Below are 24,984 nucleotides of genomic sequence, written 5' to 3'. Positions count from 1 at the left end.
ACCGCACAGGCAATGATCCTTCTACCCATATCTAGAGCTCAAACCTCACCGCACAGGCAATGATCCTCCTACCCATATCTAGAGCTCAAACCTCACAGCACAGGCAATGATCCTCCTACCCATATCTAGAGCTCAAACCTCACCGCACAGGCAATGATCCTCCTACCCATATCTAGAGCTCAAACCTCACAGCACAGGCAATGATCCTCCTACCCATATCTAGAGCTCAAACCTCACCGCACAGGCAATGATCCTCCTACCCATATCTAGAGCTCAAACCTCACAGCACAGGCAATGATCCTCCTACCCATATCTAGAGCTCAAACCTCACCGCACAGGCAATGATCCTCCTACCCATATCTAGAGCTCAAACCTCACCGCACAGGCAATGATCCTCCTACCCATATCTAGAGCTCAAACCTCACCGCACAGGCAATGATCCTCCTACCCATATCTAGAGCTCAAACCTCACAGCACAGGCAATGATCCTCCTACCCATATCTAGAGCTCAAACCTCACCGCACAGGCAATGATCCTCCTACCCATATCTAGAGCTCAAACCTCACAGCACAGGCAATGATCCTCCTACCCATATCTAGAGCTCAAACCTCACCGCACAGGCAATGATCCTCCTACCCCTATCTAGAGCTCAAACCTCACCGCACAGGCAATGATCCTCCTACCCCTATCTAGAGCTCAAACCTCACAGCACAGGCAATGATCCTCCTACCCATATCTAGAGCTCAAACCTCACCGCACAGGCAATGATCCTCCTACCCATATCTAGAGCTCAAACCTCACAGCACAGGCAATGATCCTCCTACCCATATCTAGAGCTCAAACCTCACCGCACAGGCAATGATCCTCCTACCCATATCTAGAGCTCAAACCTCACAGCACAGGCAATGATCCTCCTACCCATATCTAGAGCTCAAACCTCACCGCACAGGCAATGATCCTCCTACCCATATCTAGAGCTCAAACCTCACCGCACAGGCAATGATCCTCCTACCCATATCTAGAGCTCAAACCTCACCGCACAGGCAATGATCCTCCTACCCATATCTAGAGCTCAAACCTCACAGCACAGGCAATGATCCTCCTACCCATATCTAGAGCTCAAACCTCACCGCACAGGCAATGATCCTCCTACCCATATCTAGAGCTCAAACCTCACAGCACAGGCAATGATCCTCCTACCCCTATCTAGAGCTCAAACCTCACCGCACAGGCAATGATCCTCCTACCCATATCTAGAGCTCAAACCTCACCGCACAGGCAATGATCCTCCTACCCCTATCTAGAGCTCAAACCTCACCGCACAGGCAATGAATCCTCCTACCCCTATCTAGAGCTCAAACCTCACAGCACAGGCAATGATCCTCCTACCCCTATCTAGAGCTCAAACCTCACCGCACAGGCAATGATCCTCCTACCCCTATCTAGAGCTCAAACCTCACCGCACAGGCAATGATCCTCCTACCCCTATCTAGAGCTCAAACCTCACCGCACAGGCAATGATCCTCCTACCCATATCTAGAGCTCAAACCTCACCGCACAGGCAATGATCCGAAGTACCAAGTGCCAGACTGTGTCCAGACTAAAGTCCAGGTGAGAAAGCATCATTTGCTGTACATGTAACTTTTAGAGCATTGACGCCAGGAACATTATGGGTTTGATTTCTAGTGAACACGCGTATGCCTGCTGATAAAAAGAAAATGGATGCCTTGAATGAACACTCACTAACTTTGCCATAAATGTAAATGGTCTCTTAGGTTCTGCGGTCGGCAGGAATCGAGCTCCATGGGTCCAGTCATAATGCCTATATTCAGGCCATTGCCAAGAGCAAGCACTTCATCTGCATTGAGTACACAATCTCCCTTTCACGCTGTCCGTTAGCATTTACTGATGTATTAGAACTAGTTTATTCATTTATTAAAAAGACCATCACAGTTTATGCAATCAAAGCAAAGTAGTGACAAAATGATGACCGATTAGTGGAGTCTGTTTTGTTTTTTTTTTAAAGGGGAGGCCCACTGTCTAAATTCATGACACAAATAATGTAGGCTGTGATTACAGAAATGTGCCATTATTTGCACAGGTCGCGGCCTTACAGAAGTTAAATATGCAACCAGAGTATGTGAGCGGAGAGAGGAACAGAGTTGTGTGATTTTGCCAGGAGCGAGGAGCGGATTTTTTTAATGTCTGAGCGTTGTGATTTTGTTTGGGGTGTGCAGCCGTGCACGAGCACTAAACCTCAACACCCCACAACCCTCACAACATTTTCTATAATACATGTTTTTTAAGTTTAACTATGTATAATAGTATCTGAGGCAATCCGAGTGTACAGTGTTGTACAGTCTGAATTTCAGCCGATTCTCTCTTTACACCCCCACAGTGGGTGAACTACATCTCGTTTTGTGGTCAGACGACTCATGCGGAGATGGAGGGCAAACTTGTAACTCAACCCATCTATGTTCATAGCAAGCTGCTAATCGCTGATGTAAGCCAACATCATTACAGTTTGCTGAAACAAATAATTAGCGGTGGGTTTTTTATGCTTTTCTCTCTGTGTTGAGCAACTCTCTGAGCAAGTGCATCATTTCTTTATGGCTAGAGCCTTATCCTCCCCCTTGTGGAACACTGCGATACATAATTTGAAGTGTAGATAAGGCTTGAGAGACCCATATAATCATTACTTGTCATTTCCCTAAAATAAAGAATTTGAGGTCAACAGACTTTTGTGTCCAAAAGAAGCGAAAATATTGTGGTTGTGTATTTTACACATGACTGCACTGCCAGATGTGCAGTATTGACGTTGCTCGGCAGATCTAGGCTAAATCCTATCATCATGCCTCGGAAGAAATTCATAAAAGATAAGTGGGTTGTCATTTTAGATGAAGCTTTAGATTTCTGCAGAAGATGCAAGAAATCCAACGAGGAAAGCCACAGATCAGGAGGCGGCAGACGGGAACATTTAGCCGTACACTGACATTGAGTTATCTCTGATTCTGTAGGTGGAAGATTTGTGTGCTATTGAATTAAATGCCTTGAGATCCAATCACGTATAAAACAATGAATCAAACTGAGTCGCAGAGTATTAAAAAAAAATCTTGTTTTCTTGTCTGTGATGATTTGTCTTTATGTTTGTTTAAGCGAGGTTGGGGAAGAGGGACGGCGAGGACTCTGAAACAACGGCATCGGTGATGGACGGTCAAGAGTGCCAGGCTGGCCAGTTTGCTTCAAGTAAGATCTGATGGAAAGTTAACCATCCTAGTGTTACCAACTCAACTGAATCACAGCTAAAAGTCTTTGTCTTCCCGTAAACCAGAACCATTCTGGGTGCCTCTACTGATCCAACCATTGATGTCAGTGACGGATTCTACAGAGGCGTCTGGATGAGCATTTCGGCTCGGGACACCACCATCTAGGAGAAGGTGCGTTTGATTCCTTGAGTCCTTCTCCACTCGCTCCTGGGCATGCAATGGAATTAATGAGGGCTACTTTCCATCTTCCTAAAAAAAGAACACAGAGCTTACAATTTTATCAAAATACAATTTTGTTGTGGTGGCGTTGCAGGTTTTCCTGGTCTGCCATCCAGTGTGGTGAGAAACAATCAGGAGCTCTTGAGTTTCCGGTCCGAACCAGGTCTTGATAAAAAGGAGCCTGTCAAAGGCTCAGAAGCTACTGAAGAAGATTAAGGGCTTCCTGGTCCAGTCCCTCTGGACTTCCTCTGTGAGGAGAACCTCAAGCCAAGATGTCTCCAACATAATAATAGTGCGTTGAATAATACGATCGCGTTTTGATTCCTTAAATAAATAGAACCGAATGTCAGGGCTTTACTGAGTCGCATGTAAACGTAGTATTTATATTTAAACCTGTAAATTCGTCTGAAACTCGCACACATACATGTTCATTATGTGTTAAAACTGTAATCTTAGTTCAAATGGAACATTATATATTATTAAAACTCTATACATTATTTAAATAAGCATGTGTCTATTGTCTAATGCCCAGGTGGCATAAGCAAAAGCAGGCTGTGTAGCTGACATGGAGATAAGATTTGGGAAAAGAAAAGAAACCTGTTCTCTGCTAAATAGTATAATATCTGTAAGATATGTGATATTTATCTAATAAAGGGACTGATGAGATGACCATACGGAGACGGATAAACCGAAAGGAGAGGGATAAGGCTTTCACAGGCATGAGGAGCGCATCCGCTCAAGGGTTTGAGTAAGTGTGATTGTGTTCATCATTTTTGGAATGGTATTGAACACCGTTTACACATATTTATTTTATATCTGTTAGGGAGATGATTAAGGATATGGGACTGCAAGCCCAACTCAATCCCCAGAAAGCCAAAAAAAAGGGGAAACCTTAAAAGAAAATATAAGGTATTTTCAATACACCCACTACAAACTGAGGCCAAAATATACGAGTTTAAGCTGTAATATTTACAGAGAAATTATTTAAATTATTATAAATTATAAACATTTGTTAATATTAACACTGCTGTAGGATTTGTGCCTGCCCATGACAGGATCGGGAACAGATGAAGAGGAGACGGCAGCATCATATGCATTCAGCCAAATACTTCCAAGTTATTGTTCATGTTACTGTTGTACTGGGTTTTATATATATTAAACAAACGTTCTTGAGAATTATCATTTGCTTTTATTGTGTCCACCTTACTTTTTAAAAAGCAGAACAATATTTATATATATCCTTGGTGAGGTTTGAAACTATTCTACATGTAATGTACAGACACATTTGTTAAAGTAAATGTCCTATTTTCAGAATGCAAATGTACAAGAAAGCTGCCCGTCTTCTAGCACATTTTGTGGCAAGTTTGGTTTAAAGGTTTGATAGTCCCCTGTTCTATAATCAGCTGTTTGGATGATGATAATTCACATATAAGAACAGCTATAACTGCATTAGATGCGTAATAACACTGACCGTGTCACTGAATTGTGTAATTTATTTAGGTAACTTAAAATCTAGGATTAAAGGGAACTGTATAAAAATGTATCAAATTCTTTACAAAAATAATACAAAATATAGCTGCAAGCAGCAATACGGGGCCAAGCCCTGCAAGGCAGAGCAAGCAACAGCCGCTGTAGCGCAATGCGGAGCCAGAAGAGCAAAACATCAGAAATTTAATGTACATCAAGCACAGTAAGCACATCAATTACAGCAGCACAGCTAGCATTTAAGCACCAACAGCAGTGCAGAGCCGGAAGGAATTTAAATTATTATTTTATACACAATTTCAAAGTCGCCCCACACTGGTCTCGAACCCACGACCACAATGGTTCGGGATTCATGACGCATGGTTGAACCACTTGCGCCACCCAGAGGACATGTTTTACAAAGCTGCAGAGGAGAGGCTTCAGTGTGTGAATGAGCACACAAAATCATGTTAACGAGATTAGCATGCTAAGCTAACTTAATGCTAATATAGCTTATGATGTGGTACATCCAATGCTGGCAAAATAGATATCCTCAGATTCGACATGACGCAAGGAATCGATAGACACCAATTTTATGATTTTGTGACAAACTGTTCACAAGTTACAGCCTCTGAACCAATTATGGGTTGACCTCATTAAGTTTGCGACATCATAACTTTTTTTTTCCAGTATAGCAAAAAAATCGGGGACAGTACTTTTATGCGGCTCAGTCCGAAGATCATTTGAGTACATGTTTGGACAAAATTAGACCAATTTTGAAGGAGGAGTAGCGAAAAAACTGTTTTACATTCACTCCAATATGGCGGCCAGTCACATTGTTGATAAATAACATATGAGATATCGTTGAAATCGGCATAAGCCAAGGAATATATTGACATAAAGAAATCAAATTTCAAGCAATGTTAGCAAAAGTTATAAGCGTTTTTTCAAAAAACAATGATATCTCTGGAACACTAGGTGGCGCTGTGATCAAATTTCTCAGGTACCTTCGGGCCATGCTAATGATGATCCATACCAAATTTGGTGAAGAAATTTCAAATAGTTTAAAAGATATTGCAAATTATGACATCATTCAAAATGGCGGACACGTGGTACATCCCATCATGGCAAAATCGATATCCACGGATTTGTCATGACCCAAGGAATCGATAGACACCAAGTTTATAATTTTCTGACAAACTGTTCATAAGTTATTGGCCAAAATATGCATTTTCCATATCTCATGACCCGTAGGTGGCGCTGTTCCCAACTTTGGCATGGAACCTCAGATCATGCTTCCGATGAAGTGTACCAATTTTCGTTTCGATTGATCAAAGTTTGGCCGAGCTATAGCTTCTGAACCAATTTTGGGTCGACCTCGTTAAGTTTGCGACGTCATAACTTTTGATCAGAGAAGAATAAAAAAAATCGGGGACAGTACTTTTATGCGGCTCAGTCCGAAGATCATTTGAGTACATGTTTGGACAAAATTAGACCAATTTTGAAGGAGGAGTAGCAAAAAAACTGCATACTGTACTTTTCAAAATGGCCACTACTGTAATGGGCGGAGTCTTAATGTAAGATATTGGTTCTAATCAGCATGATGAGATGAATCAGGTGTACTAAGTTTCATTTTTCTAGATCAAAGGGTTCAAAAGTTATAACCATTTCAATGTTGAATTTTTGAACTGCTGGTGGCGCTATAGAGTTGGACCTAGAGACTCAAAAATTGCTACAATTACTTTTCATTACCATCACTACAAGTGTGCCAAATTTCATCATTTTCCTATGTATGGTTCATAGGGCTGCCATAGACTTCAAGAGGAGGAAGAAGAATAATAATAATAATAAATATAGCTGCAAGCAGCAATACGGGGCCAAGCCCTGCAAGGCAGAGCAAGCAACAGCCGCTGTAGCGCAATGCGGAGCCAGAAGAGCAAAACATCAGAAATTTAATGTACATCAAGCACAGTAAGCACATCAATTACAGCAGCACAGCTAGCATTTAAGCACCAACAGCAGTGCAGAGCCGGAAGGAATTTAAATTATTATTTTATACACAATTTCAAAGTCGCCCCACACTGGTCTCGAACCCACGACCACAATGGTTCGGGATTCATGACGCATGGTTGAACCACTTGCGCCACCCAGAGGACATGTTTTACAAAGCTGCAGAGGAGAGGCTTCAGTGTGTGAATGAGCACACAAAATCATGTTAACGAGATTAGCATGCTAAGCTAACTTAATGCTAATATAGCTTATGATGTGGTACATCCAATGCTGGCAAAATAGATATCCTCAGATTCGACATGACGCAAGGAATCGATAGACACCAATTTTATGATTTTGTGACAAACTGTTCACAAGTTACAGCCTCTGAACCAATTATGGGTTGACCTCATTAAGTTTGCGACATCATAACTTTTTTTTTCCAGTATAGCAAAAAAATCGGGGACAGTACTTTTATGCGGCTCAGTCCGAAGATCATTTGAGTACATGTTTGGACAAAATTAGACCAATTTTGAAGGAGGAGTAGCGAAAAAACTGTTTTACATTCACTCCAATATGGCGGCCAGTCACATTGTTGATAAATAACATATGAGATATCGTTGAAATCGGCATAAGCCAAGGAATATATTGACATAAAGAAATCAAATTTCAAGCAATGTTAGCAAAAGTTATAAGCGTTTTTTCAAAAAACAATGATATCTCTGGAACACTAGGTGGCGCTGTGATCAAATTTCTCAGGTACCTTCGGGCCATGCTAATGATGATCCATACCAAATTTGGTGAAGAAATTTCAAATAGTTTAAAAGATATTGCAAATTATGACATCATTCAAAATGGCGGACACGTGGTACATCCCATCATGGCAAAATCGATATCCACGGATTTGTCATGACCCAAGGAATCGATAGACACCAAGTTTATAATTTTCTGACAAACTGTTCATAAGTTATTGGCCAAAATATGCATTTTCCATATCTCATGACCCGTAGGTGGCGCTGTTCCCAACTTTGGCATGGAACCTCAGATCATGCTTCCGATGAAGTGTACCAATTTTCGTTTCGATTGATCAAAGTTTGGCCGAGCTATAGCTTCTGAACCAATTTTGGGTCGACCTCGTTAAGTTTGCGACGTCATAACTTTTGATCAGAGAAGAATAAAAAAAATCGGGGACAGTACTTTTATGCGGCTCAGTCCGAAGATCATTTGAGTACATGTTTGGACAAAATTAGACCAATTTTGAAGGAGGAGTAGCAAAAAAACTGCATACTGTACTTTTCAAAATGGCCACTACTGTAATGGGCGGAGTCTTAATGTAAGATATTGGTTCTAATCAGCATGATGAGATGAATCAGGTGTACTAAGTTTCATTTTTCTAGATCAAAGGGTTCAAAAGTTATAACCATTTCAATGTTGAATTTTTGAACTGCTGGTGGCGCTATAGAGTTGGACCTAGAGACTCAAAAATTGCTACAATTACTTTTCATTACCATCACTACAAGTGTGCCAAATTTCATCATTTTCCTATGTATGGTTCATAGGGCTGCCATAGACTTCAAGAGGAGGAAGAAGAATAATAATAATAATAATAATAAGAAAACTAACAGATACAATAGGTGCCATAGCCCCTTCGGGGCTTGGCCCCTAAATATAGCTGCAAGCAGCAATACGGGGCCAAGCCCTGCAAGGCACAGCAAGCAAAAGCCGCTGTAGCGCAATGCGGAGCCAAAAGAGCAAAACATCAGAAATTTAATGTACATCAAGCACAGCAAGTTCTGTAAGCACATCAATTACAGCAACACAGCAAGCATTTAAGCACCAACAGCAGTGCGGAGCCAGAAGAACAAAAAGAGCAGAAATTGAATATACATGTAAATGTACATCAAGCACAGCAGCGCAGCAAGCATTTAAGCACCAACAGCAGTGCAGAGCCGCAAGAACAAAAACAGCAGAAATTAAATATAAATGTAAATGAAGCACAGCGAGCATTTAAGCACCAACAGCAGTGCAGAGCCGGAAGGAATTTAAATGACAACTTTAAAGTCATCCCACATGGGACTCGAACCCACAACCAGAATGGCTCAGGATTTTAGATTCATGGTTTAGCAGATTGCACCACTCAGAGGACGTATAATCACAACCTTCAGAGGAGAGGCTTCAGTGTAAGAATGAGCACACAAAAGCAAGTTAACCAGATTAGCATGCTAAGCTATCTTAATGCTAATGTAGCTTATAACATGGTACATCCAATCCTGGCAAAATAGATATCCTCGGATTCGACATGACGCAAGGAATCGATAGACACCAATTTTATGATTTTGTGACAAACTGTTCACAAGTTACAGCCTCTGAACCAATTATGGGTCGACCTCATTAAGTTTGCGACATCATAACTTTTTTTTTTCCAGTATAGCAAAAAAATCGGGGACAGTACTTTTATGCGGCTCAGTCCGAAGATCATTTGAGCACATGTTTGGACAAAATTAGACCAATTTTGAAGGAGGAGTAGCGAAAAAACTGTTTTACATTCACTCCAATATGGCGGCCAGTAACATTGTTGAAAAATAACATATGAGATATCGTTGAAATCGGCATAAGCCAAGGAATATATTGCCATAAAGAAATCAAATTTCAAGCAATGTTAGCAAAAGTTATAAGCGTTTTTTCAAAAAACAATGATATCTCTGGAACACTAGGTGGCGCTGTGATCAAACTTCTCAGGTACCTTCGGGCCATGCTAATGACGATCCATACCAAATTTGGTGAAGAAATTTCAAATAGTTTAAAAGATATTGCAAATTATGACAAAATTCAAAATGGCGGACACGTGGTACATCCCATCATGGCAAAATCAATATCCACGGATTCATCATGACCCAAGGAATCGATAGACACCAAGTTTATAATTTTCTGACAAACCGTTCACAAGTTATTGGCCAAAATATGCATTTTCCATATCTCATGACCCGTAGGTGGCGCTGTTCCCAACTTTGGCATGGAACCTCAGATCATGCTTCCGATGAAGTGTACCAATTTTCGTTTCGATTGATCAAAGTTTGGCCGAGATACAGCCGCTGAACCAATTTTAGGTCGACCTTGTTAACTTTGCGACGTCATAACTTTTGATCAGAGAAGAATAAAAAAAATCGGGGACAGTACTTTTATGCGGCTCAGTCCGAAGATCATTTGAGCACATGTTTGGACAAAATTAGACCAATTTTGAAGGAGGAGTAGCAAAAAAACTGCATACTGTACTTTTCAAAATGGCCACTACTGTAATGGGCGGAGTCTTAATGTAAGATATTGGTTCTGATCAGCATGATGAGATGAATCAGGTGTACTAAGTTTCATTTTTCTAGATCAAAGGGTTCAAAAGTTATAACCATTTCAATGTTGAATTTTTGAACTGCTGGTGGCGCTATAGAGTTGGTCCTAGTGACTCAAAAATTGCTACATTTACTAATCATGGCCATCACTACAAGTGTGCCAAATTTCATCATTTTCCTATTTACGGTTCATAGGGCTGCCATAGACTTCCATTGGGAAGAAGAAGAATTGTTATTCTGACAATAACAATTGCTAATATAGCTGCAAGCAGCAATACGGGGCCAAGCCCTGCAAGGCAGAGCAAGCAACAGCCGCTGTAGCGCAATGCGGAGCCAGAAGAGCAAAACATCAGAAATTTAATGTACATCAAGCACAGTAAGCACATCAATTACAGCAGCACAGCTAGCATTTAAGCACCAACAGCAGTGCAGAGCCGGAAGGAATTTAAATTATTATTTTATACACAATTTCAAAGTCGCCCCACACTGGTCTCGAACCCACGACCACAATGGTTCGGGATTCATGACGCATGGTTGAACCACTTGCGCCACCCAGAGGACATGTTTTACAAAGCTGCAGAGGAGAGGCTTCAGTGTGTGAATGAGCACACAAAATCATGTTAACGAGATTAGCATGCTAAGCTAACTTAATGCTAATATAGCTTATGATGTGGTACATCCAATGCTGGCAAAATAGATATCCTCAGATTCGACATGACGCAAGGAATCGATAGACACCAATTTTATGATTTTGTGACAAACTGTTCACAAGTTACAGCCTCTGAACCAATTATGGGTTGACCTCATTAAGTTTGCGACATCATAACTTTTTTTTTCCAGTATAGCAAAAAAATCGGGGACAGTACTTTTATGCGGCTCAGTCCGAAGATCATTTGAGTACATGTTTGGACAAAATTAGACCAATTTTGAAGGAGGAGTAGCGAAAAAACTGTTTTACATTCACTCCAATATGGCGGCCAGTCACATTGTTGATAAATAACATATGAGATATCGTTGAAATCGGCATAAGCCAAGGAATATATTGACATAAAGAAATCAAATTTCAAGCAATGTTAGCAAAAGTTATAAGCGTTTTTTCAAAAAACAATGATATCTCTGGAACACTAGGTGGCGCTGTGATCAAATTTCTCAGGTACCTTCGGGCCATGCTAATGATGATCCATACCAAATTTGGTGAAGAAATTTCAAATAGTTTAAAAGATATTGCAAATTATGACATCATTCAAAATGGCGGACACGTGGTACATCCCATCATGGCAAAATCGATATCCACGGATTTGTCATGACCCAAGGAATCGATAGACACCAAGTTTATAATTTTCTGACAAACTGTTCATAAGTTATTGGCCAAAATATGCATTTTCCATATCTCATGACCCGTAGGTGGCGCTGTTCCCAACTTTGGCATGGAACCTCAGATCATGCTTCCGATGAAGTGTACCAATTTTCGTTTCGATTGATCAAAGTTTGGCCGAGCTATAGCTTCTGAACCAATTTTGGGTCGACCTCGTTAAGTTTGCGACGTCATAACTTTTGATCAGAGAAGAATAAAAAAAATCGGGGACAGTACTTTTATGCGGCTCAGTCCGAAGATCATTTGAGTACATGTTTGGACAAAATTAGACCAATTTTGAAGGAGGAGTAGCAAAAAAACTGCATACTGTACTTTTCAAAATGGCCACTACTGTAATGGGCGGAGTCTTAATGTAAGATATTGGTTCTAATCAGCATGATGAGATGAATCAGGTGTACTAAGTTTCATTTTTCTAGATCAAAGGGTTCAAAAGTTATAACCATTTCAATGTTGAATTTTTGAACTGCTGGTGGCGCTATAGAGTTGGACCTAGAGACTCAAAAATTGCTACAATTACTTTTCATTACCATCACTACAAGTGTGCCAAATTTCATCATTTTCCTATGTATGGTTCATAGGGCTGCCATAGACTTCAAGAGGAGGAAGAAGAATAATAATAATAATAATAATAAGAAAACTAACAGATACAATAGGTGCCATAGCCCCTTCGGGGCTTGGCCCCTAATAATAAGAAAACTAACAGATACAATAGGTGCCATAGCCCCTTCGGGGCTTGGCCCCTAATAATAAGAAGAAAACTAACAGATACAATAGGTGCCATAGCCCCTTCGGGGCTTGGCCCCTAATAAAGTGAAACAAATGTAACTGCCACCAAATAAAGGAGAATAAAATTATACAATTTTATACAGTGCACAATATTAAGTGTTCTTCATGTACAATACAAACTGAGGCAGATGTACACAATGTTTTCTTTGCGACAATGTGTGTGCAAGCCAGTACACTTCAAGCACACAGTACACTTCACTTCAGTACAGAAACAAGCACTTCAAGTGCTGGCCCCATCCACGGTCCTGCTCTCGCTTGTGGAATAAAAGTGCACTTTAGTGTACTTTTATAAAGTTTACTTATTATACAAATAATATACTTTAAATGTATACACTCAAGTGTGACTTAAATGCAATGTTTTCTGTGTTTTCATATTAAGTTGAAATAAAATGCAAAAAGTTGTCATTAAGAGTTTTTTTTTTGGTACCACTTAAATGGGACTTTAATACAACTTTATATTTACTTTCATAATTGTTTCTAGTGTCTTTAAAATGGATTTGAAGTGCACTGCTCAATGCACTGACAAGCAATTAATGTGAACTAAAATGTACATTAATGTCAGTTAACGATACACTTGAGTGCGAATTAAATGTAATGTTTCACCGCTTAAATGCACTTTATTTGTATTTAATTTGAAATGTATCACAAATTAAGTTCATATTAAATGCAATTAGTTGAAATTAAGAGTGATTTTTTTTTAGAACTTAAGTGGGACTTTAATACATATTTATATGAACTTTGAAATATGGTAAGTGTACTTCCAAATATACTGACAAGCAATTAATGTGAACTAAAATAAACTTTAATGTAATATACATGTACACTATTATAGAATTAAATACATGTGTAATAATTTTTTTTATAAAGTTGCAATTTTTCAAATTTGAATTAAAAAAAAATCTTAACCTAGTTAATCAACACAAATTCAATTTAAAACCCTCTACATTTACTGAGAAAATCTCTAAAATAAATATATAAAAACCTTTGAAGCACAAGAAAAACCCAAGAAACACTATACATAAACAGTTACAACACTTTAAAGGGTTAGTTCACTTTAAAATGAAATTCTGTTGTTTCAAACCTGTATGAATCTATTTCTTCTGATATTTCGAATAATGTCAGTAACCAGCCAGTTAACTGGAACCATTGACTTGCATAGTAGGAAAAAATAAACATACTGACATTTTTCAAAATATCTTCCTTTACAACACTAAGATTCAACGGGTAATGCTTTACAAAAAGGTATTATTAGTTAACTACTTCAGTTAACATGAACTAATGAATAATACTTTAAGCACTTAGTCTTAATGTTAATTTCAACATTTAATAATGCATTATTATATTCAAAAGTTGTGTATTAAAATTAGTTAATGCACTGTGAACTTACATGAACAATGACTATAAATTGTATTATCTAACTTTAACAAACTATATTTTAATTAACTAATATTAACAAAGATGAATAAATACTGTAAAAAAAAAAAAAAAAAAAAAAAGCTCATTGTTAGATCTTGTTGGCCAATACATATTAAAGTGTTAGTGAACCTTGTTAATTTTAGCTCTTAAACCTTTACATAGCACCAACATTAAACAGGACAAAATGCTCCAGCCTTACAGTGAATATAAGTGTCTAAAAACAAAACAAAAACTGAAAAAAATCCAAAGGCACAAAAACAAGAAAACCAAAATCATTTGTCACCAAATGTTTTGAAGTTGTTGGAAAGTGCTGTTTGTGTCAATGTCCCAGAAGCTCTCCGGAGTAATTTGTGGCTGTGGCTAAATAATATATTACTGTCAAATGTATGTCAGGTAGGCTAATACAGATACTGTAGTTCACCTGTTTGTCTTAATGTGAAGAGGTTATGTCTACGGCATAAATAATTCTATCATGGCTACAGTTGTCAATGGAAATGTTCAAAGATAATAAAGATATAAATAGAAATAAAGTTTATATACACCTTGCAGTATCTGCAAATTGTTAATAATTTTAGCAATAAATGTATATGTTCCCTTTTTATTTAGTAACAAATTTAGTTTATTCTAATAAAGCATTAAAGTATATTTCTTATTATACAAGTGTCAGGTTTTCTTTTTTTTTCTTCATATTATTCAAAACACAAATTTCACATTTACACTTTTCCCACAAAACTAATACATTTCATACAGACTCTTGTACATCTACTCAAATGAGTCAATAGAATATTTTATGCATATAACGTCAACACAATTACACATGACTGAACATGTAAGGCATAAGATCCTTATAAACATTTGTAAACCATAAATATTTAACATTATTTTTTCTTTCTGCAGCGGCAGGAAATAACACAGTATTGCATCAGCTGAATGTCTGAAACATTTGAATGAGAAAGTGCATCCGATCTTTATATGCATTAATAACTTAATAAACCAAACACAATTTTAAATTAAACTCATAATGAACACTATAACCTTGTAACTGGAGTCAATCTGAATCGAATTAAACTCATTTCACAATCACCTCGTGTTGCAGCGTTCATGCAGACCGTCCGCCATTTCGTGAACGCTGTAACACGAGGTGATTGTGAAATGCGTTTCGATTCAAAATGACTCCAGTTACAAGGTTATAGTGTTCATTATGAGTTTACTTTAAAATTGTAACTGGGGTCAAACTGAATAGAATTAAACGCATTTCACAATCACCTCGTGTTGCAGCGTTCACGAAATGGCGGACAGTCTGCATATCAACATATTCACAACCCCGACCGTCATTACTCGAAATATCTGCGGCATATACATTTACATTACAGATCTCGTGTGCATATTATCAAGTTGTTGTAACAATAACACCTGCAAAATAACAGGATAAATGTATGAGACAGGAGCCACTGTGTCGCGTCGCAGCAGATCCTCCGCAGAGAGCAGATGTGAGGGCGCAGGCGCACACAGCTCCTATATAAGAGTCCTCCTTTCAGCTTTCATAATAAGAGTCCCGCTTTCTCATAACAACAGACTATATTCTTACACTAATCCTGTAATGATTTACTTTCAAGTCCCACATCTCTTACAATTCACATAAATAAAAATAAATTTCTGCTTAATGTATAATAACTTTACACAAAATGTGCACATTTGGGGTGTCACAAAAGCATCAAGATATACTTACTTGACTGATTATTTGCAGTATAACGTCTCGTCTGCAAACACCCAAACGTGGCGCTCCTTTAGTGCTCTTCTTGATTGGGTTGGGAAGTTTCCGTTTCCTCACACTTCGCGATTACAGAAACACAACAGCACATTTTTCAAACTTTTTATTTTATTTTTACTGAATATGTATCAGATAACACGCAGATATAAAGTACAGAATAAATATAACTTCTACAGGAATTCATTTATATCAAGTATATGTAAAGCTTCACATATAAAAATAAATAAATTAAAAATAAATAAAATAAATACATACACAGAGGAAACATCAGTGGTTTTGTCAAAAATATCATAATATTTCAAGAATCTGTCACTTTTCTTGTTTTTAATCAACCTTAGAGACTTCAGAAATGTATCAATTTCAATTAAGGAATGTGGAAAAGTAGGCTGTGATTTAGAGAAGTTTTGCTTGTGAATAAAAAAAATTCCAAACAAAATAAAAAAAAATGTACTTAATGTAATTAATTGAAGTACTAGCTTTATCTTCTTTATAGTAACAGATTATATCCTTTAATTGAAAGGATTTGGAAGAAGGTGCTCGCCAATATGAAGATATAACCTATTCCAGAAGTTTTGAGTTTTTTCACATTTGAAAAATAAATGGATCAGTGTTTCATCCTTATTCCCACAAAATGAGCAAGAACTGTCAACATCCATATATTTTGCAACAGTATCATTCACTGGGTATATGTTATGTAAGATCTTAAAATGAACTTCCTTAGTCTTATATAAAATACAATACTTATAGACTGGAAGGAAGCCTGGTTGTTACCTCATAAGTTCAATAAAAGAGGCCCAATAAAATTTGCCTTTAGCAACATTATATTTTTTACTCTGAAAATATGTTGAATATGCTTATTATATTTCTTACTAAATATATTTATACCATCTAAGATCAAATCAGGTTCTTTGGTGACACTCTTACTAAAGGTTAGATGACATTTAACAAGTTGACTTAGACCAGAAGGAATTGCTTTAAGCACTGCATTATATTCTTTAAATGGTAAAGGGAAATTATGAACAGACATAAATTCTTCATAAGATAAAAAATTACCAGATTTATCAAAAATTGAGAGAATTCCAATTATATTCCTGTTAAACCATGTAGAGAGAAAAACAGATTTATTCCTACTCCTTATATTAGAGTTGTTCCATAGACAGGTTTTATGAGGTGAGAAACTGTGGGTGTAGCATAACTTCCCAGCATGAAGAGCCTGCTGATGACATTTAGAAAGTGCAACTGGCAAGCAGTTACATTTCAATATAAAGGGGAGGCCACCAATTTTGGTAAAGATATGATTCGGGATAAAAAGAACATATAGAATTAGGATTTAAGCATTTTTTTGATCCAATTTATCCGAAAGGTGTTCACTGTATCACTAAACTCTTTATCGACAATTTGAAAGGACTGTTTTTTTTTAGCTTGTGAGGTTTGTTTTTCCATATGAAGTCTAGAAAAATTGTTAATTCCTTTAGCAATAGAGTCATTGACAAAAAGAGAAAGAGAAGGATATACAAAACGAGATAATCCTTCTGCTTTGGACAAAAGAACAATCCCATAAAGGGAAAGGTCTCTTTGGAGCCAAAGATTAAAGATGTTTTGGGTTTTCTTGACCCGTCCAGAAAAATTTAGCTGTTGTGGAGCTGTTACATTTCTTGTTAAATAAATACCAAGATACCTTACGGTCTCTTTAACAGAGATGCCATCGATTGAAGAATCGTCACTTTTATAGAGCATCACTATCTCACACTTCAATCCAGAAGCACATGAAAACTGCTCAATTACATTTATAGCCTTGGTTAATTGACTCTTATCTTTTAAAAAGAGAGTTGTGTCATCAGCCAACTGGGAGATTTTAATTTCTCTATCGAAGATGGATATGGCATTTTTCAAACTCTAGTGAAGTAGTGCGTCATCATGACGTAGTATTTCCGGCGCATGCGCATTAAACATCATGTTCGTATATTTCATGCGTGGTTAAATGTTATTTCCATAGACAGTATATAAAAGGGTTATTTCAGCTTTTCTGTTTAAGTTTAAGTTGTTCTAACTCATTGTGTTTTTAGACTCTGTACGTTCACAAAACTTGACTCTTTCACCTAACTAAAAGTCAATATTTTTGTTCAGTGTAGTGTAGTCTGATTACAATTAAATGTGTGTTTAATTGACTTAGAACAACATAATGATATTGAAAGTATTCTGTTCACAGTTGTAAAGTAAAACACATTACTATTATGCTAAGACTCCTCTCATAAAGTACATTTTATTGTCAAATATTATGTAGAAAACGGACAAAAAATGTCAACAATATGTTGTACTTGATTATAAGGTATAAGCAAATGTATTGGAAAAATACATTTCAAGTGCATTAATGCACACAGTATATATTATAGACTAAAAACACATTTAAAATACATTAACAAATTCTTTTTGGACAACACACCTGAGTTGAAATTAAAATAAATTATTTTACATGTTTTCCATTAAAATTCTTATTTTATTTATTATATTAGTCAATACATCAAAATAAATTTCCTGTAATAACTTATAACTTTAATAACTTTAAAACACTAAAATCATTATTATTTAAAATGTTTAAGTAAAACTTAAGTAGACATCATTAAAAAGTGCATTTTTTTAAAACATGCACTTAAGTGTGTTTAGAAATATTATCATGAAAGTGTACTTTCTTTAAACAAAAATAATAAGACATTATATAATGTGCATTTTTAAAAAGTACACTTAAGTCTGTTTAGAAATATTGTGATGAAAGTGTATTCCATTTAAGTACACTTAAAGGTGCTCTAAGTGATGTCACGCGTTTTTTAGGCCAAAATATTTTTTGTCACATACAGCAAACATCTCCTCACTATCCGCTAGCTGCCTGTCCCCTGAACACACTGTAAAGAAACGCGGTCTCTGTAGACAGCCCACGCTCCACAAACTGCAGCAAAAACAAACTGGGCTAACCCGCACCACTAAACATAACAAACTGTTCCAGCCAATAACTGACAAGAATGATTTGGGTTTGGGGGGTTAGTGCGCGGATGAGGAGGAGGGAGGGTCTAGCTAGCCTCCGTTTTGTTTGACAATACTTCGAACGTCAACAAGAAGTGACATCACCCAACATCACTTAGAGCACCTTTAAGTGTGTTTAGAAATATTGTGATGAAAGTGTATTCCATTTAAGTACACTTAAGTGGTCTTTAATTTTAATTATATTATATTATCTGCAAGTGCACTTTTTAAAAAGTATACTTTTATTATTTGAAGCACACAAAACATACGTTTTCAATACAATTAAGTACACTTCTTTTCCACAAGGGGTGTCATTTCCAGAAGAATCTGAATAAGACCATTGCTTGATTGTCTGTTGAGACGCTAGTCAGTGTCTCTTTCTGCATCAAAATAAATGAGAAGCACCGGCATAGCTCGGTTTAATCCCGTATATCTAATCAAATGGCTGACCTGTAAATCAAATAATAAAATGACTTAATGCACTTACGACTTTTGACAATTATTTAATTAACCTCATTATGGTCCTCATATTGAGTTAGTTTTGCAGGCTGCATTTATTTGATCAAAAATAGAGTAAAACAAATTGTGAAATATGATTAAAATTTAAAAGTATCATTTTAAAAACTTTCTCTATGTGAATATATAGTAAAGTGTAATTTATTCCTGTGATCAAAGCTGAATGTTCAGCATCATTACTCCAGTCTTCAGTGTCACATGATCCTTCAGAAATCACTCTAATATGAGGATCTGATGATCAAGATGTAGGGTACATGCATTATATTACGTGTGTTGCTCAACTAGTCTAAAATTAAGAAACCCCTAGAAAACAGTAAAAAAAACAACAACATAGGAACATTGTGTACAATTAAGATAGGCCACTTTATTTATTATTCCAATAGCCAAATATGTACTAAATCCCACAGGGCAGTGGTTCTCAAAGTGTGCTACGCAGACTCTCTCTAGTGGTACGCAGAGGAAACACTGAATTTCAATCTCACCGGTTTGAGTAGAACGTGATCAACTGCTAAATTCAAACTGTGCTTTTTTCCCCAACTAACGTGATCATTATAAAGGCGAATCAATGCTGTAGCTAACAAATTTGTGAATATTTTGAATAAAATAAATAAATAAAAGCAGATCATCAGTCATTGAGTGGTTGTGGTCGCGTGACAAGCAATGACGCGTCACCATGGAAACAAAGTGATACGATCTATTAAAAAAATTACCTCTATGTAAGCAGCACAGTGCAGTGTTGATGTTAAAACTGTGTTGTTACAATGTTTAAAGTGGCTGACAACAATAAATATTCTTACTATAAATAAAACTGCCTGGTTTTTGAGCTGTGCATAACTGTAGCCGAATAGTTAGGCCTACTACGCTACTGTATTTTAATATTGATCATTATGGTGGTACTTGGTGTAAAAAGTTTGAGAACCACTGCCACATGGAAAAGGGCTTGTATTTGTGACGAGCCGTCTTTGCATTTGAACATTGCACATTTCAAACAGGACAGGCATTAGCTGAATAAATGTTAGCAAATACAAACATATTTATAGAAAACAGTTGACAATGAATAGACAGTCCAATAATAGCATAACGAATCACTTATTCTAAAAATAATATAAAGTATAAGTTAGACGAATCCGACATGTAATGAGGGCTGTGTTAACAGTAAAACATCCGTCATTTAATGAATTTTAAAAACACGGATGCATAATACAAAATGCTTTCTGACATTTTGACAGAAAAAAAAAAAACAAGCAAGAACAAAATCTAAACTTTAGAAAAAATCTTTAAAAAAAATCTTTCATTGTACAATGATCTTCTCTCCTTTGTGGTTACTTGATCTAATTATATCCATTCGTATTATATTTATTTACTTTGATATTTAAATTGTGGTTTTATATATAAATTTGTTTTTAATTGACTTAAATTCAATTTTAGTTTTATGTAATTTCTCGTGTTCTAATTTATTATAGTATTTGGAGCTTTGTTTCTTATTAATTTAGTTGAATTAGAACCGTTAACCCAGAAAAGACAAATAACAATTACTTCAAGAAAATAAAAATCTTACTGAAAATAATACAAACTTAACAGTAATTCACTGTAGATAAACAGTTCTCAGTCAATGGAACAATCGTGTGTTTGTGTGCAAAACAAAGAGCCCTTTGAACCCAAGCAAATGTGAAGGTCTATCGGTCTTGTGTAGTGCAACAGTCAGCTCTGTACGATACTCAGTGTTGAGGAAATCGCTGAGAAATACCACTAACGATGACTTCCACTTGTAAGGCTCTGATCACTCATGAATAACAGTGTTCTCGTCTCTCAGCTGGGAGGCTCGCCATCTCAGGATCACAGCTTATTCTCCAATCTCAGAAAACAACTGACCCGTTTATACAAACTGCGCCATAAACATCATAGGCAATCAGTATGACTTTTAAACTCAATATAGCTCTAATAAATTAACCCAACTAGATGGAAAATACTATTTGAGCACTTTTGTTACTCAATGCATAACAAATCATTTTCATAAATTATATTACTCTGCTTATTTAGCATTTGTGAGGTCTTCAGAAATACAGTATACAGTTACAACACATTAAACATACCATCTGAACAATAAATGCATATAAACCCGTATAAAACACTTCAGAGCGTGAATATAACTCCACAACACTTCATTTCAGAGAATTGAATATTATATTATCATGAAACTCAACAAATCCGGGGGATTTCAATACATAATTATTCAGTCACATCGGATTCTACAGGGCTCGCAATCGGCTATCATCCACTCCAAAATCAATCATTTATCACACTAGAATGACCCATATAAGATTAATATAAAGGTTACAACATCATACAACTTAGTATTTATGTATATTAAGCAAGGATGAATGTTATATTTGCCTTCTGATCCACTTTGATTTCTCTCGCGATCTGTGAAGCTCGTGCTCTCTCTGCAGGTATGCGTCTCATTACAGTGCCGTCACGTGACAAACATCACGCTTTAATTATTATAGGTAATTTAATTATTTTAATGTTAATGGCACAGCAGAACGACTTTGGCAACACATTATGTTACTTATTTCAGCATTTTGACTGAGAATATAATTATTACAATTTATATTTATTTTTTCTGATCAGCTCAATTTTGACCTGGGTTACATGAGCTGTGCTAATATTGCAGAAAAACTGCTAAAATCTCATTTCCACCTCTGAGAAGTTACAGGCAGAGCTTTGGACATGATATATGCCGTTTTTGGCATGTTCTCAAGACATATTTGTGCTTTTGGACTGAGAACTTTATACAGTATTTCACCATTCCAGTACACTCTATATTTATTTTTTATTTATCTATATTTATATTTAAGGTGAATGTTTTGAGCAGGTTCATATAATTTGCATATCATTTGTAATCAATATTTTTTTAAGTATTAGGTATACTGTTCAGCTCATATATGTTAAATAACAAAATACATGGTTAAAAATATTTTGGACTGACAGTTTAAGTAAAAATAAACAGAAAGAATCTTTCCACCATAAACCGTCATTTCCACCACTACAGTTTTTAAGAAAAAACTAAAAAAACAATGATGTGGATCTAAATGTATTTTAAATCAAGCATTAATAGTTCATTACTTTCAATATATGTGTGAGTGACTTTAAAAATAAAGACCTGAGCAAAAATGAAATGCTGTAGGCAAAAATCCCAACTTGTGGCATTTAGCAACTTTAAAATAAAAGGTATTAAGTTCATGAAGCGTTAAGATTTATTCTGTTACATGATTAGGTAGCCACTGATTGTTGTTGACCGATACATCATTTTATATTATCAGTTTTACAATATTATATTGTAATAAAATACATACATTGAAAAGTGGTGGAAATGACATCTTTGAAAGCGCTCTTCAGAAAAACTCAAAATATTATTAATAATAATAATAATATTCCATGGAAACTGCCCACTGTTATATTGTGTTAGAAGACAAATGAATGAATCTAGGAAGATTGTTTTAAGAGAGTGATTTTCCATAAACTCACAGTTCCTAAAGTTGGAGAATCACCCATAACCATGGCTGACTAGTCGTTTTTGTTGTTTTTAATCGTGTTTTAAACTGTTTTAAACGTGTCTTAAACTGTGGCGCGTGTGTATGAAAGAAATAACTTGTCAGTGTTTCAAATGCAGATTATGGGATTACTCTTGGAGCTTTTTGCACTTTTTTGCGTGTCAACGCTTTTTCTGGGCTTTGCCAGTCACGCCGTAGGACATGGCGTATACGGGAAAGTAAGCCGCGAGCTTCTCCTTTCCTTACGGACTTCTGCAGTGGGAACTGTATCATCGGGCATACCGATGGAACTTTGCAGCCCGTCTAAGTCGTCAGATCATCGGAAACGAGGAAGAAGAGGTGGTTTGCGTCGGAGACTTAAGACTCTTCGGCTTGACAACCGCCGCAAATTACCACCACTTCCTTCGGTCCTGTTGTCTAATGTACAGTCTATTAGGAACAAGGTAGATGAGCTGGAAACATATGCCAAGTTTAAACGGGAAGTAAAAGACACTTGTTCTCCTTGCCTTTACTGAAACCCGGACTCGGACCTGAACTTAACTGGGTTTGGAAGCCCAATTCGTATGGACCGGTCATCGGAGATCACCGGCAAGAACCGAGGAGGAGGCGTGTGCTTCTACGTGAAGTTAAGGTACTGTAACACTGTCGTGATCAGAGAGAAGATATGTACCACAGATGTGGAATTGTTGACTATTTCTCTCCGTCCCTTTTATCTGCCTCGCGAATTTCAACAGCTCTTTTACACATTAGTGTACATTCACCCACGTTCTAATGCCACAGTTGCTGCCCAGCTGATCGCTGACGTTATGCATAAACTGGACTCTATCTGCCCAGAGGCACCTAAGTTTATCCTTGGAGATTTTAATCATTGCAATTTAAAAAAGACTTTGAGGACGTATGAACAGTATGTGACTGGTTCTACAACACAGAAGAACACTATGCTAGATTTATGCTATGGCTCAGTAAGCGGGGCTTATAAATCTCTGCCTATGCCTTCTTTTGGTGATTCTGACCATGGCAGTGTCTATCTTATGCCTGTATACAAACCATTCTTCAGGCGCCTAGAGCGGGAGGAGAGGACAGTGAAAATCTGGTCAGAGGCCAGTATCTCCTCTCTCCAGGCATGCTTTGAGTGTACAGACTGGCAATGTTTTAATGATGGTTGTGATGATAATAATGAAATTATAGACACTGTTTCATCATATATCACATTCTGCGTGGACTCAGTAATCCCATCTAAAAAAGTGGTTATTTTCCCAAATAATAAACCTTGGGTGACCAAAGAACTTAAATCTGCCATCAATAAAAAGAAAATATTTTATTCAGGAAACCCACTGGAGAAAAAAGCAGCTTCTAGAGAAGTTAAGGTCGAAATACGGAAGGCCAAAATGAATTACAGAAGTAAAATTGAAAGTCTGTATTGTAGACTTGCAATTGGCGGGTAACACGGTCAATCTACCAATAGGTAGGGTTAGGGTTAGGGTTAGGGTAGGTAGGTATAGGTAGGTAGCCAATGAGAATCGACCCTTCGTGGGGAGTTTGATTGACAGGCGATCTGGCCAATCATAATCCGCCTTTTTTGTCCGACAAAGCAGTCAGGAGAGTTCAATGTTGGAGGATTTGAACTTGAAAAAACTGAGTGTACTGAGTAGGCCTACTGACATCTTTCCGCAGTTAAAACTACATTCCTTCTTATGTTCATTCATGTTTATTTGATGCTATAAATTAACTAGAAGGAAGAGATGATCGGTTCACGAGCAGCTTTAACTGAGGCAGCGATCTGTCAAGACACATTACAGAGCCACAAAACGGTATTGTCTAAATTTCTTTAAAAATGACCAAATTTTAACGTTGAGACTTTGTTTAATATCAAAAGTAACCTGGACTGTCTTGTCTGTCAGCGTGTTGTCAGTGTCTCTGCTGCGCGATGTGTGTTTCATTGCATGAGATCATGGTTTGGCGTGAGCGCGGTGTAGCTTGTCGGACATAGCAACAGTAACTAAAGGGGCCGGGTCTTTGCGAAGGTTTTTCTTTTGCAACTGTTGTTCTTTGACATATAAACGAAGTCATCCATTTCGTTGGATCTTAGCTCAAAAATGTGGCGGCACATTACTGGAGTACAGAAAGCATCTGTGAAAGCAGCGCAGTTTGAGTGTTTCGGAACGTAGCGATGATCGGAGAGAAAGATGAGGCCCTTCTCTGACTACGTTTGAATGATATGTGAGTTAAGTATGAGTAATATGTGATTTGTTTACGAGCTGGTCTA

General features: G+C 37.1%; 1 long non-coding RNA gene across 1 annotated transcript; it reads left to right on the top strand.

The window, feature by feature from the left end:
- Positions 1-3,165: 3,165 nt before the first annotated feature.
- Positions 3,166-3,688, top strand: LOC311085101. Its single transcript, XR_014606737.1, has 3 exons — positions 3,166-3,246; positions 3,332-3,437; positions 3,580-3,688. It is a non-coding gene; the product is annotated as an uncharacterized lncRNA (long non-coding RNA).
- Positions 3,689-24,984: the final 21,296 nt, after the last annotated feature.

Source organism: Abramis brama (genome assembly GCF_963993115.1).
Source record: "Abramis brama genome assembly, chromosome: 6".
In the NCBI taxonomy this organism is placed as follows: Eukaryota; Metazoa; Chordata; class Actinopteri; order Cypriniformes; family Leuciscidae; genus Abramis; species Abramis brama.
Note: the sequence above shows the minus strand (reverse complement) of the source record. Positions and strands in the feature narration are given on the sequence as shown.